The sequence below is a fragment of the Phascolarctos cinereus genome, unplaced genomic scaffold (genome assembly GCF_003287225.1).
Source record: "Phascolarctos cinereus isolate Bilbo 61053 unplaced genomic scaffold, phaCin_HiC Scaffold_9;HRSCAF=440, whole genome shotgun sequence".
Lineage (NCBI taxonomy): Eukaryota > Metazoa > Chordata > Mammalia > Diprotodontia > Phascolarctidae > Phascolarctos > Phascolarctos cinereus.
In genome coordinates, this window is record NW_027556402.1 from 52,833,040 (window position 1) to 52,848,859 (window position 15,820).

A 15,820-nucleotide genomic window follows, 5' to 3' on the forward strand; every position below is an offset into this window, starting at 1 on the left:
ACAGTGGCTGTTTTTTGCCTTTCTTTTGTATTCCCAGCACTGAACCCAGTGACTGACACATAGTAAGTGATTAATAAATGCTTGTTTTCTGACTAACTTTAAAAACTACAACTCCCAGAATTCCTTTTACCAAAACAGTTTAATTTGAGGAGGTGTGATCCTGTATGTCTGACAGCTCTTGAAAGTTCCTGGAGTTACACAATCCTTAGCTGAGCCAATGTCTGTTCTCTGAGGTTTCTTCTTCTTTTTTTTTTTTCTCTCCCTACTTCCTGGAACTGGGACTGTTTTTTAAGAAACTGAATACTTCTAGCTGGGTTATACCAGTATACATCAAATTCCTGAATTATTGCTTAATATTCTTCTCAGAGATGAAGGTAAGTATTTGCTTCTACATCTATTTTCTGTAAATCTGTGTGCATCAGATTCGTTTTCAAATACTGACCAGAGGGTTCGCTAAGATTGCTCTCATTTAACCCCTTTCCCTTGCCCAGCCCTTAGAGAGTGAGCTTTCTGGTGCAGAGGGTATGTATGTTATCTGAGCATCAGCCCGGCCAATTTCAGAGAGGCTACTTCCCTCCCCCTATTCCCATGATGAAGTTTTTAGCCCCAGCAACTCCCAATTTAGACCATCCCTTCTTTGTTATTGGAGTTGGTGGAGTTTCCTCCCTGAAACCGCAAATGCGTGAATTTGTTTTTTAAAAATCATCTTTAAAATAAAAAATAAACAAAAATAATTTTGTCATCAACTTAGTACCCATTGGTAAGCCATCAAATAAACATAAAAAGCAAGCGGTGTATTGCAGAGAACAGTAGTTTAATCCTACATCAGAAATTTACAAACTGCTGCACCTGGGGCAAATCATTTCATCTCTTGGAACCTCAGTTTCTTCATCTGTAAAATGAGCGGGTTTGACTAGATGACTTTGGAGGATTGTTTCAGCTATAAAAACCTGTGAATAACACATGAGCATTTAACAATTGAGAACGAATGAATCCAAAGAAGACACAAGTGTTTTCTCAGTGTCCCTTTCCAAATTTTGTCTGAAGCTCTGTTATGTTTGGCTCGATTATAAATGTCTGTTTTTGGACCAGACCCTACCTAAGATGGTATTGTTGTGGGAAACTCCTGATGAGGAAACTCCCTCTAGCAATGTATAATCTTACAGAATTGTTTGGGAGCACTGAGAAGCCAAGGGATTTGCTCAGGGTCATATAATCAGGGTCAGAGGCAGGATTTGAATCACAAGTCTTCCTCAATCTAAGTTGCTTTCAGGTTTGTTTTTATTTTTGCTTTTGCCTTTTCTACTACAATTAAAGCAATTAGGAATATTTTTTGTGCAGGAAGGGCCTTTTATCCTTCTTGGGTGTGTGTGGGTGGCGGGGGGATATGATTTTTAAAAATTAAAAAATTTTTTAAAATTTCAAAATTTTAAAAATTTTAAAAATTAAAAAAAAAACCCTCCTAGCAATGAAATCTCTAGATCAAAAGGCATGATCTGTTCTCTGTCTCTTCATATGTATTACCTGTTTTCTTGGAAGTGTCTAGATCTCTGCTTTCTTGGTGGGGAAACTCTCTCTACCAATACGGCAACTATTCTTCAATTCTTAGAGAGTAACCTGGGGGCACAGAGAGTCTAGGTGACATGTCCAGGATCACACAGCCAATACATGTTGCAGGCAAGACTCAACCCCAGGGCTGCCTGATCCCCTTTGTTCTGTAAAGTTTGGATTTAGTCAAAGGGCCGCACTTGAGTGCCACACGTGGCCCACCCCTGCTCTAGACTATAAGAGGCAGAGAAGGGCTGACCTGCATTTATAAAGGGTGTTTCCTTATTCAAAAGTTCCTTATAATACAAAATCACAAGTCTACTCTCTATCTTAGACTTAAAGCTGATGTATATACATGTGTATATTTTATGTTATCATGTGTAATATAATAATGTTATATAAGTGTTTATGTAAATGCTTGTAAGTACGTTCTATCTATGTACAGACACTGATACACATACAGGGAGAGCTGGGTAGTGCAGTGGATAGAACACCAGACCTGAAGTCAGGAAGACTCATCCTCTTAGTTTAAATCTGTCCTTAGACACTTACTAGCTGTATGACCCTGGGCAAGTCACATAACCCTGTTTATCTCAGTTTCCTCATCTGTAAAATGAGCTGGAGAAAGAAATGACAAACCACTGCATTATCTCTGCCCAAAAAACCCATATGGGGTCACAAAGAGTTGGCCGTGACCGAACAGCAGCTTACAGATATCTTTTTATCTAGAGTTTATCTAGAATTTCCAAGAAATGATCATTGAAACTATCATTCACTTTTGTGATAGTATCAATGACCTAACTGGGAAGCCTTACAATTTCTTCAATCGGTAGTGCACTGACTGGAGTCAAATTCTAGGTGTGGAAAAGAACACACGGGGAAATGGATAAGGAATGACCTTCATGACTGAATCCTTTCAGTCTCTGGTCAAAAGAGCTGGCTATTAACTGAGACGGTACTAGCTTTTGTAATATTTGACAGGGGTTTTTTGTGTGTGATATTATATTAGCTTTTGTAATGTGAGAGGTTTTTTATGTATTTGGTATTAGGGCTACAGATCTATTTCAAATACCCCCTCTTTGAAAGGTAGCAGAATAGAATCTCAGAATTTCAGATCTAGGAGGAACCTCTATGGCTTTCTAGTCTAACACATAACTGGAAGAGAATTCCTTCACTAACATACCTGACAAATGGTCATCCTGCTTTTGCTCACAGACCATCTGAGGCAGGCCATTCCCCTTTTGGATGGCTCCAGTTGTTTTTGGATAACTCATCGTTATGTAGTTTTTCCTTAAGCTGAGGTTCAGTTTACCTCTTTATAACCTCTACCTATTAATTTTGTCCTATTGGGGCCAAGCAGAACAAATCTTTTTTTTTTTTTTCTGCATGACAGATCTTCAAATACTTGAAGGCAATCATCTTATGTCCTTGGCTAAGCCTTCTCCAGGCTAAACAGCCCATTTCTTCATCCCTTTGTGGCATGACCTCAAGACCTTTGATTGTCCTGGTTGCCTTCTTTTGAATGCCACCTAGTGAATCAATATCCTTCCAAAAATGTGGCATCTAGAACAAAAACAGTATTTCCTATATGCTTTAACCTGGGCAGAATACAGTGAGGCTGTTACCTCTTTAACTTCCTTCCTTGAATCTATCCCTCTCTCAAGTCAGCCTAAGAGTGTTAATTTTCTTGGCCGCCATAGCATACAATTATCTCATTTGACCTTACAGTCCACGAAAGCCCCAGATCTTTTTTCAGGCAAATTATCGTCTGGTCGTGTTTGTGCCATCTTGTGATGCTCATTTCTGGAAGCCAAAGGTAAATCTTTACATTTATTCTCATTTTATTTCAGCTTGCTTGATTCTATGGGATAGTCTAGCCTATCAATGAACTTTTTGGAACCTGATTCTGTCATCTAGGGTATGAGCTATTGCTCCTAGCTTTGTGTCGTCTACAAATTTGATAAATATTTGAATTGGCCTCAATCCTGGCACAAATTTGAATTAGTTTTATTTATCTAGGTGTGTAAGAGTTTTCTTTAAAATGAACATAAATTGATCCTGTTCTACCCATTTCACTTCCTACATTTGACTTGATAGATTTATTGGAGGACATCCTTTGTAACCCACGGGGGCCTCAAGAGGGATGGGGGTTTGTGTGGGGAGAACCCAGCAAAGCATCTGCATCTAATGTGATTGGGATTGAGATGGAGGTAGAAACTCACACAGATGCCTTCCCAGCATTCCTCCTGATAGAATAATTACCTAAAGGGCAATATGAAAGCCTCTTGGGTCTGAATGGTTTTCCCTTCAGATGCTTTAAGGAGTTTATATTAAGTAAAAAGTTGTAAGTACAATTACGACAGCTCCAAGTCTCGAGTTTGAAAAATTAATACTATTGAGGCAGAGGTTTGGCTCTTCATTCACAGCCCTCCACCCCTCCCACACACTCATATGAGCTATTCTTTTTATTTTCTCCTTATACCAATGAGTTCATAAGTAAAATTTATTAATTTATTTATTTTTAGTTTGCAACATTCACTTCCACAAGATTTTAAGTTCCAAATTTTCTCCCCATCTCGTCCCTCCACGATGGCATGCATTCTGAATACCCCTTCACCTAATCTGCCCTCCCTCCTATCTCCCCTCCCATCTCTTATCTCATTCCCCTTCTATTTTCCTGTAGGGCAGGATAGATTTCTATACCCCATCGCCTGTATATCTTATTTCCCAGTTGCATGTGAAAACAACTTTTTACATTCATTTTTAAAACTTTGGGTTTCAAATTTCCTCCCTTCCTCCCTCCCCACCCACCTTCCTTGAGAAGGCAAGCAACTCCATACAGGTTATACATGTGTAGTCATGCAAAACACTTCTATACTAGTCATGTTGTAAAAAACTAACTATATTTCCCTTCATCCTATCCCCCTGTTTATTCTATTCTCTCTTTTGACCTTGTCCCTCCTCAGAAGTGTTTGCTTCTGTTTACCCCTCCTCCAATCTGACGTCCCCTCTATCATCCCCCTCCCCCCGCTATCTTATCCTCTTCCCCCCTATTTTCCTCTAGGGTAAGATAGATTTCCATACCCAATTGAGTGTGATTATTATTCCCTCCTTAAGCCAAGTCTGATGAGAATAAGATTCACCCTCTTACCTTCCCCTGCTGCCCCTCCACTGTCAAATCCATTTCTTGTCTGTTTTATGTGAGATAATTTACCCCATTCTACCTCTCCCTTTCTCCTTCTCTCAGTATAATCCTCTCTCACTCCTGAATTTTATTCTCCAGATATCACCCCTTCATCTTCAACTTACCTTGTGCCCTCTATCTATACATACATATAATTTTTTTCCCCCTCCAACTACCATGAGACAAAGGTCTCATGAGTTACAAATATTATCTTTCCATGCAGGAATGTAAACAGTTCAACCTCAATAAATTCCTTATGATTTCTCTTTCCTGTTTACCTCTTCATACTTCTCTTGGGTCTTGTATTTGAAAGTCAACTTTTCTATTCAGCTCTGATCTTTTCATCAAGAATGATTGAAAGTCATTTATTTCACTGAATAACCATTTTTCCCCCTGAAAGATTATACTCAGTTTTGCTGAGTAGGTGACTCTTGGCTGTAATCCTATCTCCTTTGACCTCCAGAATATTATATTCCAAGCCCTGTATTCCTTAATGTAGAAGCTGCTAAATCTTATGTTATCCTGATTGTGTTTCCACAATACTTGAATTGTTTCTTTCCGGCTGCTTGCAATATTTTCTCCTTGACCTGGGAACTCAGGAATTTGGCTACAATATTCCTAGGAGTTTTTCTTTGGGGATTTCTTTCAGAAGGTGATCAGTAGATTCTTTCAATTTCTATTTTACCCTCTTGTTCTAGAATATCAAGGCAGTTTTCCTTGATAATTTCTTGAAAGATGATGTCTAGGCTTTTTTTTTTAATCATGGCTTTCAGATAGTCCAATAATTTTTAAATTATCTCTCCTGGATCTATTTTCCATGTCAGTTGTTTTTCCAATGAGATATTTCACATTGTCTTCTATTTTTTCATTTTTTTGGTTTTGTTTTACAATGTCTTGATTTCTCATTAAGTCACTAGCTTCTAATTGCTCCATTCTAATTTTTAAGGAAGTATTTTCCTTAGTGAGCTTTTGGACTTCCTTTTCCATTTGGCCAATTTGGCCTTTTAAAACATTCTCCTCATTGGCTTTTTGGATCTCTTTTGCCTTTTGGGTTAGGCTATTTTTTAAGGTGTTATTTTCTTCAGTATTTTTTTGGGTCTTTTTAGCAAACAGTTGACTTGTTTTTCATGATTTTCTTGCATAACTCTCATTTCTCTTCCCAGTTTTTCGTGCTTTTCAAAATCCTTTTTGAGCTCTTCCATGGCCTGGGACTGATTCATATTTTTCTTGGAGGCTTTGGGTGTAGGAGCTCTGACTTTGTCATCTTCTTCTGGTTGTATGTTTTCATCTTCTTTGTCACCAAAGAAAGATTCTGTGGTCTGACTGTTAAACTGTTTGTTAAGGTAGGGATCTACTTCTGGTGTGGAGAATGTACTGTCCCAAGCTTCGGGGGTTTTGTGCAGCTGTTTTCAGAGATACTTCTAGGGACCTGTAAGTTTTCAGTTCTTCCACAGTGGTACAATCAAGGGCAAGGTATTTACTCCTTTGCTGGCCTGGACTCTGGTCTGTGGGTGACCACAAGCACTCTTTTCTGCCTTGGAACTTTTTCTGACTCTTCACCACACCAGCACTCCTCCTTGCCCCAGGACCGCCACCCAGAACTGTGACCCAGATCCAAGCATGGGCAAAGCAAGAGATTCCTGCCTCAGTGCCATCAAAGAGATCCCTGCAATCCTCCTCGGATCAACCACTGGATTCCCCCTCAGTCTGTGGGCCAAGAGCTCTGGAAGCAGCTGCTGTCCCAGGGCTGCACTGGGACTGGGGCTGGGACCGAGATTCTCTCTCACCGCAGTCACAGGCCTTTCCTACTGACTTTCTAAGTTGTCATTGGTGTTTGTGGGTTGAGAAGTCTGGAAACCGCCACAGCTGCCCATGATTCAGTCTCCTAAGGCCTCCTCCAGGTTCGCTGAGGCCTGGTCTTTGCCTGCGCACCCACACTGAACCGCGCTTCTCTACCAGCCTGGAGCAGTAGACCTTTCCAATTAACCATCCAGGTTGTCTTGTTCAGGAAATTTGTTTCACTCTGTCTTTTTGTGGGTTCTGCTGCTCTAGAATTTGTTTGGAGCCATATTTTATAGGTATTTGGAAGGATTTGGGGGAGAGCTCAAGCAAGTCACTGCTTTTACTCTGCCATCTTGGCTCTGCCCCCTCCACATGAATTATTCTTGATGAAGCCATGCTGTTTGTTGTGGTCACGACTTATTTTCTACATGTCCGCTAACCATCTCTTTAATAATACGTTCTAGAATTTTGCCGAGGATGGCTAGGTAGCACAGTGGATAGAGCACTGGACTCCTCTTCCTCAGTTCAAATCTGTCCTCAGACATTTATTAGCTGTGTGACCTTAGACAAATCACATAACCCTGTTTGCCTCAGTTTCCTTATCTGTGAAATGAGCTGGAGAAGGAAATGGCAAACCACTTCAATGCCTCCACCAAGATACCCCCAAATGGTGTCACGAAGAGTCAGACACAACTGAACAGCAACAAAAGAATTTTGCCAGAAATTGAGGCCAAACTCACCAGGCTGTGTGCAGTTTTCAGGTTCCATTCTCTTTCCTCCCTTGAAATTTGAGGCAACAGTTGTCTTCTTCCAATTTGGTAGTAACTCTTGCATTCTCCATTTTCTTCCAAAGGATCACTGATACAGGTTCAGGCGTCATCTCTGACAGTCTTTTAAAACCAGAGTTCATGTGGGCCTGGTGACTTGAATTAATAAAAAGATAGATGCTGTTCTTTTATTATCTCCTTACTTCTCTTGGACATAAGTATTAGCTATCTTTGTTCCAGACTTTCTAATCCAAAAGTCATTCTCCTTGGCAGAAAAAAAATAGAAGAAAAATTAGAATTAAGCAGATCCACTTTTTGTCTGTTAGTATCTATCACTAGCAAGGCAAATCACAGATTTAGATTGAAATTTAGAGCTGGAAAGAAGATTAGAGGCCATTAATTCCAACCCTTTCTTTTACAGCTGTAGAAACTGAATGTATAGGAAATCAAAGGTAAAGGGGTTAGAAGAACCACTCTGACCCCAACCCCAAACCTTCCATTTACAGAGCGCTGCTTGGAGACCAAGGAAAAATAGCCCTACCGAGCACCTAATTGTGACCAACCACACCCTTAGCTGACTCAACGGAAACTCTGATAAATTTTCTTGCCAAAACGAAAACTGGGATATTAGAAGATTCAGAAAAAGGGGACAAGCCTATACTTGAGACAGACAGAGACAGACAGAGAAACATAGAGGCAGAAAGTGAGACAGATACAGGCAGAAAGAGACTGACAGAGAAACAGAGAGGCAGAAAAAGAGAGACAAAGACAGACTGACAGAGAAACAGAGAGACAGAGACAGACAGACTGACAGAGAAACAGAGGGGCAGAAAAGAGAGACAAGGGCAGACTGACAGAGAAACAGAGAGATACAGGGACACAGACAGACAGACTGACAGATACAGGCAGAAAGAGACTGATAGAGAAACAGAGAGGCAGAAAAAGAGAGACAAATATAGACTGACAGAAAAACAGAGAGAGACAGAGACAGACAGACTGACAGAGAAACAGAGTGGCAGAAAAGAGAGACAAGGACAGACTGACAGAGAAACAGAGAGATAGAGGGACAGAGACAGACAGACAGACTGATATAGAAACAGAGAGGCAGAAAAAGAGAAACAGAGACAGACTGACAGAGAAACTGAGAGAAAGAGACAGATGGACAGACTGATAGAGAAAGAGAGAGACAGAGAAACAGAGGCAGAGAGACAGAGACAGACAGAGAAACATAGAGGCAGAAAGTGAGACAGATACAGACAGACTGACAGATACAGGCAGAAAGAGACTGACAGAGAAACAGAGAGACAGAGACAGACAGACTGACAGAGAAACAGAGGGGCAGAAAAGAGAGACAAGGACAGACTGACAGAGAAACAGAGAGATAGAGGGACAGAGACAGACAGACTGACAGAGAAACAGAGGGGCAGAAAAGAGAGACAAGGACAGACTGACAGAGAAACAGAGAGATAGAGGGACAGAGACAGACAGACTGAGAGAAACAGAGAGGCAGAAAGTGAGACAGATACAGACAGACTGACAGATACAGGCAGAAAGAGACTGAGAAACAGAGAGGCACAAAAGGGAGACAAAGATAGACTGACAGAAAAACAGAGAGACAGAGACAAAGACAGACTGACAGAGAAACAGAGAGATAGAGGGACAGGGACAGACTGACAGACTGATATAGAAACAGAGAGGCAGAAAAAGAGAGACAGAGACAGACTGACAGAGAAACTGAGAGAAAGAGACAGACGGACAGACTGATAGAGAAAGAGAGAGACACAGAGAAACAGAGGCAGAGAGACAGAGACAGACAGAGAAACATAGAGGCAGAAAGTGAGACAGATACAGACAGACTGACAGATACAGGCAGAAAGAGACTGACAGAGAAACAGAGAGATACAGGGACACAGACAGACAGACTGACAGATACAGGCAGAAAGAGACTGACAGAGAAACAGAGAGGCAGAAAAAGAGAGACAAATATAGACTGACAGAAAAACAGAGAGAGACAGAGACAGACAGACTGACAGAGAAACAGAGTGGCAGAAAAGAGAGACAAGGACAGACTGACAGAGAAACAGAGAGACAGAGACAGACAGACTGACTGATATAGAAACAGAGAGGCAGAAAAAGAGAGAGACAGACTGACAGAGAAACTGAGAGAAAGAGACAGACAGACAGACAGACTGATAGAGAAAGAGAGAGACAGAGACAGAGAAACAGGAAGGCAGAAAAAGAGAGACAAAGAAACAGAGGCAGAGAGAGACAGAGACAGACAGACAGACAGAAAGAGAAAGCAAAGAGACAGGGCTTGTCCCAGAATACCTGCCTGGACTCTTGCTTATCTTCCTGACCTTGCATCGTCTAAGTGTGCTTTTCCTCACATTAAAGCTTACTTACTTAAACAACCCCTGCCCTGGTTTCCTTTTTCCTCATATCCATAAAGCACAACCCAAGTAGGGTCAGCGCACTGAGGCACAGAGAACTGAACTGAGAATATACAATTTTGCCTGAAAAAACATTGTCATTGAATGAGGTTGAAAACTGGAAAAAAAGTCACAAAGGGAAGACAAGCATACATGACAAAACCTGATGGAATTTCATAGGATAGATATGTTTATTTGTACATGCATACAATCTCATATGCATACATATGTGTGTGGCATACATGTATGTTTTTGGTACCAAATTAAAAAAAAAATTTCTTGATCTTCAGAGTATTGAGTGTCAGGTATATGCAGAGAAAAACTACCTCCCCCCACCAAATATTAGGATAGAAGGCACAAAAATTTAAATTCTTTAGGTCATAGGGGAGGAAAATTTTAAGTAAGTATATTTTCTAGAAAAAACCCAGAATTTTACTTTTATTTTTCGGTAACTAACAGACCTAGGGAAGTCCCCAAAACTATAATTTAGAGGGAACTTTCACTGCATCCTTAATAAAAAATGTGATAAAATATCCTATCTTTAAACTTTTATGGTAGTAGAAGTTTGACTGTAGTCAAGATAGATTATTAAGGACAAGCCAAAAAGCTGCTAGAATTAATGGAAGAACACATGTAAGTACATACAGTACACGACCACTTGGATAATTTGATTGATTCATAATTTCATTAGCAGAGTTATTTTCTCCCCTAATGCTGATCACAGTCCCACTGTACAGTGTCATTTTTGTCCATATCCTTCCACAAATTCTTTACAAATATCTACCCAACCTTCTGGAGGCCCTCCTTTCATTCCATTTTTTTAAATTCCCAATAATCGAGTATTTTTTTTCCCCTCCCATTCTCTAGCTGAGAGCTCCGAGTGCTAAGTTCATGCTCCCATTTCCTCAGCTCTAAGTGCTGAGCTCATACCCCTGTCCAGGGCCTCAGTCTTCAGCTCTGTGTACATCCACATTGCTGGACTGGCTCAGAGCTATGGGTATTGAGCCATGATCCTTGACCCAACCTTGTTTCACGGTTCCTGCCCTGGTCACCTACCTGTAGGTCGAATTTGTGAATTTGTCACCCTGTAATTTCTCTATTTCCTTCTTAAATTATTGTTGGAGTAATTGTGGGGGGAACTGACTATATTACTTCCTTCTACTCCTTCATCTTGGCTCTTCTCTTTCCTTTTTTTTTTTAAAAAAAGAATTTTATGTTTTTTCCAATAATACATGAAGATAGTTTTTAACTGTTTTTTTTAATTTAGTTCCAAATTTTTCTCCCTCCCCTCCCCTCTTCCTAAAATGGCAAGCAATTTGATATAGGTTATATAAGTGCAATCATGTAAAACTTATTTCTCTATTAGTCATGTGAAAGAAGAAACAGACCAAAAGGAAAAAAAAAACAAAAAAAACAAAGGAAGTAAAAATAGGATGGTTCTATCTACATTCTGACTACATCAGTTCTTTCTCTGGATGTGGATAGCATTTTCCATCATGAGTCCTTTGAAATTGTCTTGGATCATTGTATTGCAAGAAGAGCTAAGTCATTCATAGTTGATCATCACACAATGCTGCTGTCGCTATGTACAATATTCTCCTGCTTCTGCTCATTTCACTTTGAATCAGTTTATATAAGTCTTTCTAGGTTTTTCTGAAATCCACCTGTTCATCATTTCCTATAGCATAGTAGTATTCCATTATATTCGTATAACACAACTTGTTCAGCCATTCCCCAGTTAATGGGCATCCCCTCAATTTCCAGGTCTTTGCCACCACAAAAATGCTATAAATATTTTTGTACATGTGGGGCCTTTTCCTTTTTTATGATCTCTTAGGGATACAGACCTAGTAGTGGAATTGCTGGATCAAAGGGTATGCGTAGTCTGATTGCCCTTTGGGCATAGTTCCAAATTATTCTCCAGAATTGTTCAATCAGTTCAAACTCCACCAATGTACATTAATGTCCCAATTTTTCCAAATCCTCTCCAATATTTATCATTTTCCTTTTTTTTTTGTCATGTAACCAAATTGATAGGTGTGAGGTGGTACCTCAGAGTTGTTTTACTTTGCATTTCTTGGATCAATAGTGATTTAGAGTATTTCTTCATATAACTTTAGATAGTTTGGTTTCTTCATCTGAAAACTGCCTGTTCATATCCTTTGATTATTTATTAGTTGGGGAATGACTTGTATTCTTACAAATTTGACTCAGTTCTCCATATATTTGAGAAATGAGGCCTTTATCAGAAACACTTGCTATAAAAATTGTTTCCCAAGCTTTCTGCTTTCCTTCTTACATTGGTTGCATTGGTTTTGTTTGTGCAAAAACTTTTTAATTTAATGTAATCAAAATTATCCATTTTACACCTTGTATTGCTCTCTATTTCTTGTTTGAACAAAAATTCTTATCTTCTCCACAGATCTGACAGATAATCTATTCCTTGGTCTCCTAATTTGCTTATAGTATCACCCTTCATGTCTAAATCATGTACCCATTTTTTTTTAAATACAGTGTAAGATGTTGGTCTATACCTAGTTTTTGCTGTACCATTTTCTAGTTTGCCAAGCATATTTTTGTCAAATACTGAGTTCTTATCCCAGAAGCTGGAGTGTTTGGGTTTATCAAACACTAGATTACTATGGTCATTTACTATCTTCTGTACTTAATCTTTTCCACTGATCCACCACTCTATTTCTTAGCCAGTACTAAGTAGTTTTTGATGATTGCTGCTTTATAATATAGTTTGAGATGTGGCATTCATAGTCCACCTTCCTTTAATTTCTTCCCATTAATTCCCTTGATATTCTTGACGTTCTGCTCTTCCAGATGAATTTTGTTATTGTTTTTTCTAGCTCTATAAAATAGTTTTTGGTAGTTTGATTGATATGGCATTGAATAAATAAATATAGGTAGAATTGTCATTTTTATTATATTGGTGTGGCCTGTCCATTGGGTAACTGATATTTTTCCAATTATTTGCATCTGACTTTATTTGTATGAAAAGTGTTTTGTAATTGTATTTACACAGTTTCCGGGTTTGTCTTGGCAATTAGACTCCCAAGTATTTTATATCGTCTATAGTTACTTTAAATGGAATTTCTCTTTCTATCTCTTGCTGCTGGGCTTTGTTGGTCATACAAAGAAATGCTGATGATTTATGTGGGTTTATTTTATACCCTGCAACTTTGCTAAAGCTGTTAATTATTTCAAATAGTTTTTTAATTGATTCTCCAGAATTCTCTAAATATACCATCATATCATCTCCAAAGAGTGATAGTTTTGTTTCCACATTGCCTACTCTATTTCCCTCAAATTCTTTTTCTTCTCTTATTCCTATAGTCAACATTTCTAGCACATTATTGAATAATAGTGATAATAATGGACATCCTTGCTTCACCCCTGATCTTATTGGGAAGGCTTCTAGCTTATCCCTATTACAGATAATGCTTGCTAATGATTTTAGATAGATACTAATAATTTTAAGGAAAACTCCACTTATTCCCATGCTTTCTCATGTTTTTAATAGGAATGGGTGATGTATTTTGTCAAAAGCTTTTTCTGCATCTATTGAGAGAGTCATGTTATTTTTATTGGCTTTCTTATTGATATGCTAAATTATGCTCATAGTTTTCCTGATATTGAACTAGCCCTGTATTCTTAGTATAAATCTCACCTAGTCATAGTGTATTTCCTAGTTATGTATTGCTGTAATCTCCTTGCTAGCATTTTATTTAAATTTTTTGCATCAACACTTCTGGGAGCTAAAATGGTGCAATAAGCAGTAAATCACTGTAACTCTCCCATATTCACCTCCAAATGATGATAAAATAGCCCCCTGAAACAAATTCTGGAACAGTAGAATCATCAAAAAAGATGGAGTGAAACAATCTTTTAGCCCAAGAAACTTGGAAGATGGGCAAAAAAGGTCTGTCTCACTTGGGTAAAAGGGGAGCTCAGTCCAGGACAGGAAGCATCCCAACAAGCCAGCAGCAAGTCCTGCTTCAACAAACCAGCAGGAGAGTCTGAGCTCTGGTGTGGTGGAGCAGGCAAAAACAGTACCAGGACCCCCCACATGCCTAAATATAGCCTGGAGAATAAGTGAACTCCAGCTCTAAGAACCTCTACATGCTTCAGCATAGCCCTGGGCAAACAGGCAGCCTCTAGCAGCCAGATCACCACGTGCTTCAGTATGGCCCCCCAAAAAAACCACAGAAACACCTCACCAGCCTTAGCACATGTTAGACACCAGCACTAGGACCCTGGTGAAGCACCCTGTGGTCTCCAGCAGCAGCAAACACCCCCACCCCACCCCCTTAGTGCAACACCAGACACTAGGGTTCCCCATGGTCCTCAGGGCAACATCAATGCATCACCAGGTAAAAAACTGGGGCCTGTACCCCTGGAACAAGAAGCCTGAGACAATGTCTCTTCCACCACAGAAGCAGAGTTCAAATTTAAAGAAAGGGAAAAGGCCAAAACAGATGAGCAAAAAAAAAAAAAACAACCCAACAACAGAAGAATCTTACCATAGAAAATTGTTATAGTGACAGGGACAATCAAGACATAAATTCAGAAGAGGACAACAATGTCAAAGCACCTATGGGTAAAACTCCAAAGAAAAAAACTGAAAGTGGTCTCAAGCCCAGAAAGAACTCATGGAAGAACTCAAAAGGGTGCTTAACAATCATATAAGAGAAGTGGAAGAAAAATTGGGAAAAGAAATGAGAATTATGCAAGAGAATTGTGAAAAAAAAAGAGTCAATAGCTTGGGAAAAAAAACAACTGCTTAAAAAGTAGACTTGACCAATGGAAAAGGAGATACAAAAATCCACTGAAGAAAATAACTCCTTAAAAAGCACAATTGAACAAATAGAAAAGGAAGTACAAATGCTAACTAAGGAAAACAACTCCTTAAAAGTTAGAATTAGGAAAGTGGAAGCTAATGCTTCTATGAAACATCAAGAATCAATCAAATTCAAAAGAATGAAAAAAAAATAGAGGAAAATGTAAGCACCTCATTGGAAATTTTTCAGTTTGGAAAATAGATTCAATGTCAGAATTGTTGGACTACCTGAAAGCTATAATCAAAAGAGGATCTGGACAGCATTTTTCTAGAAGTTATCAGGAAAATTGCCCTGATATCCTGAAATCAGAGGGAAAAATAGGCATTGAAAGAACCCACTGATCACCTCAGGAAAGAGATACCAAAATAAAGACTCCAAGGATCATTATACCAAATTACAGAACTATCAGGTCAAGGAAAACGTATTGTAAGTGATCAGAAAGAAACAATTCAATATCAGGGAGTCACAATCAGGGTTACAGAGGACTTGGCAGCTACAAAATTTAAGGATCAGGGGTCACAGAACACGATATTCTGGAAGGCAAAGAAGCTAGGACTACAACCAAGAATCATTTACCCAGTGAAATTAAGCATAACACATCAAGAAAAAAAAATGGTCATTCAATGAAATAGTAGTATTTCAAGCTTTCATAAGGAGAAGACCAGAATTAACAAAAAATTTGATCTCTAATATCACGACCCAAGAGAAGCCTAAAAAGGCAAAAAGGGGAAAGAAAATATGAGAGATTCAATGGAGCTGAATAGTTTACATCTCTTTATGGAAATATAATACTTATAGTTCTTAAAAATTGTATCACTAATAGTACAGTTAAAAGAAATATACATAGACAGAGGGTACAGTTATAAGGTGAATTTGAAGGAATGGCATAAAAAATCATTAAGTGATGAGAAAGAGGAGTACACTGGGTGCAGAAAGAAGGGAGAGGTAGAATAGGGTAAATTATTTCACACGAACAGGCATGAAAAACCCCTTACAGTGGAGGGAAAGACGGGAGGGTGGGTCTTGGGCATCACTTGAACCTTACTCTCATCAGTATCGGCTCAGAGACTGAATAGTATGCACAATCAGTTGAACAGGGAATTCTATCTTACCCAACAAGAAATGAGGAAGGGAGGAGATTAAGTAAGAAGAAGGTGGGGAAGAGCTATCGCCTTGGGGAAGTGGTGGACAGAAGCAAAACACTGTCAAGGAGGGAAAGAGTGAAAGGAGAGAGAGGAAAAACAGGAAGAAAGAGAGTGTGGA

General features: G+C 39.1%; 1 protein-coding gene across 2 annotated transcripts in view; it reads left to right on the plus strand.

Moving 5' to 3' along the window:
- The first annotated feature begins 203 nt into the window (after nucleotides 1-203).
- The window catches only part of ALPK1 (alpha kinase 1), a 163,928-nt gene continuing 148,311 nt past the window's right edge, over nucleotides 204-15,820 (plus strand). For both annotated transcript variants that reach the window (XM_021001378.2, XM_021001379.2), the window contains exon 1: nucleotides 204-374. The gene's annotated coding sequence lies outside the window, so the exon portion shown is untranslated. The remainder of the gene's footprint in view (nucleotides 375-15,820) is intronic.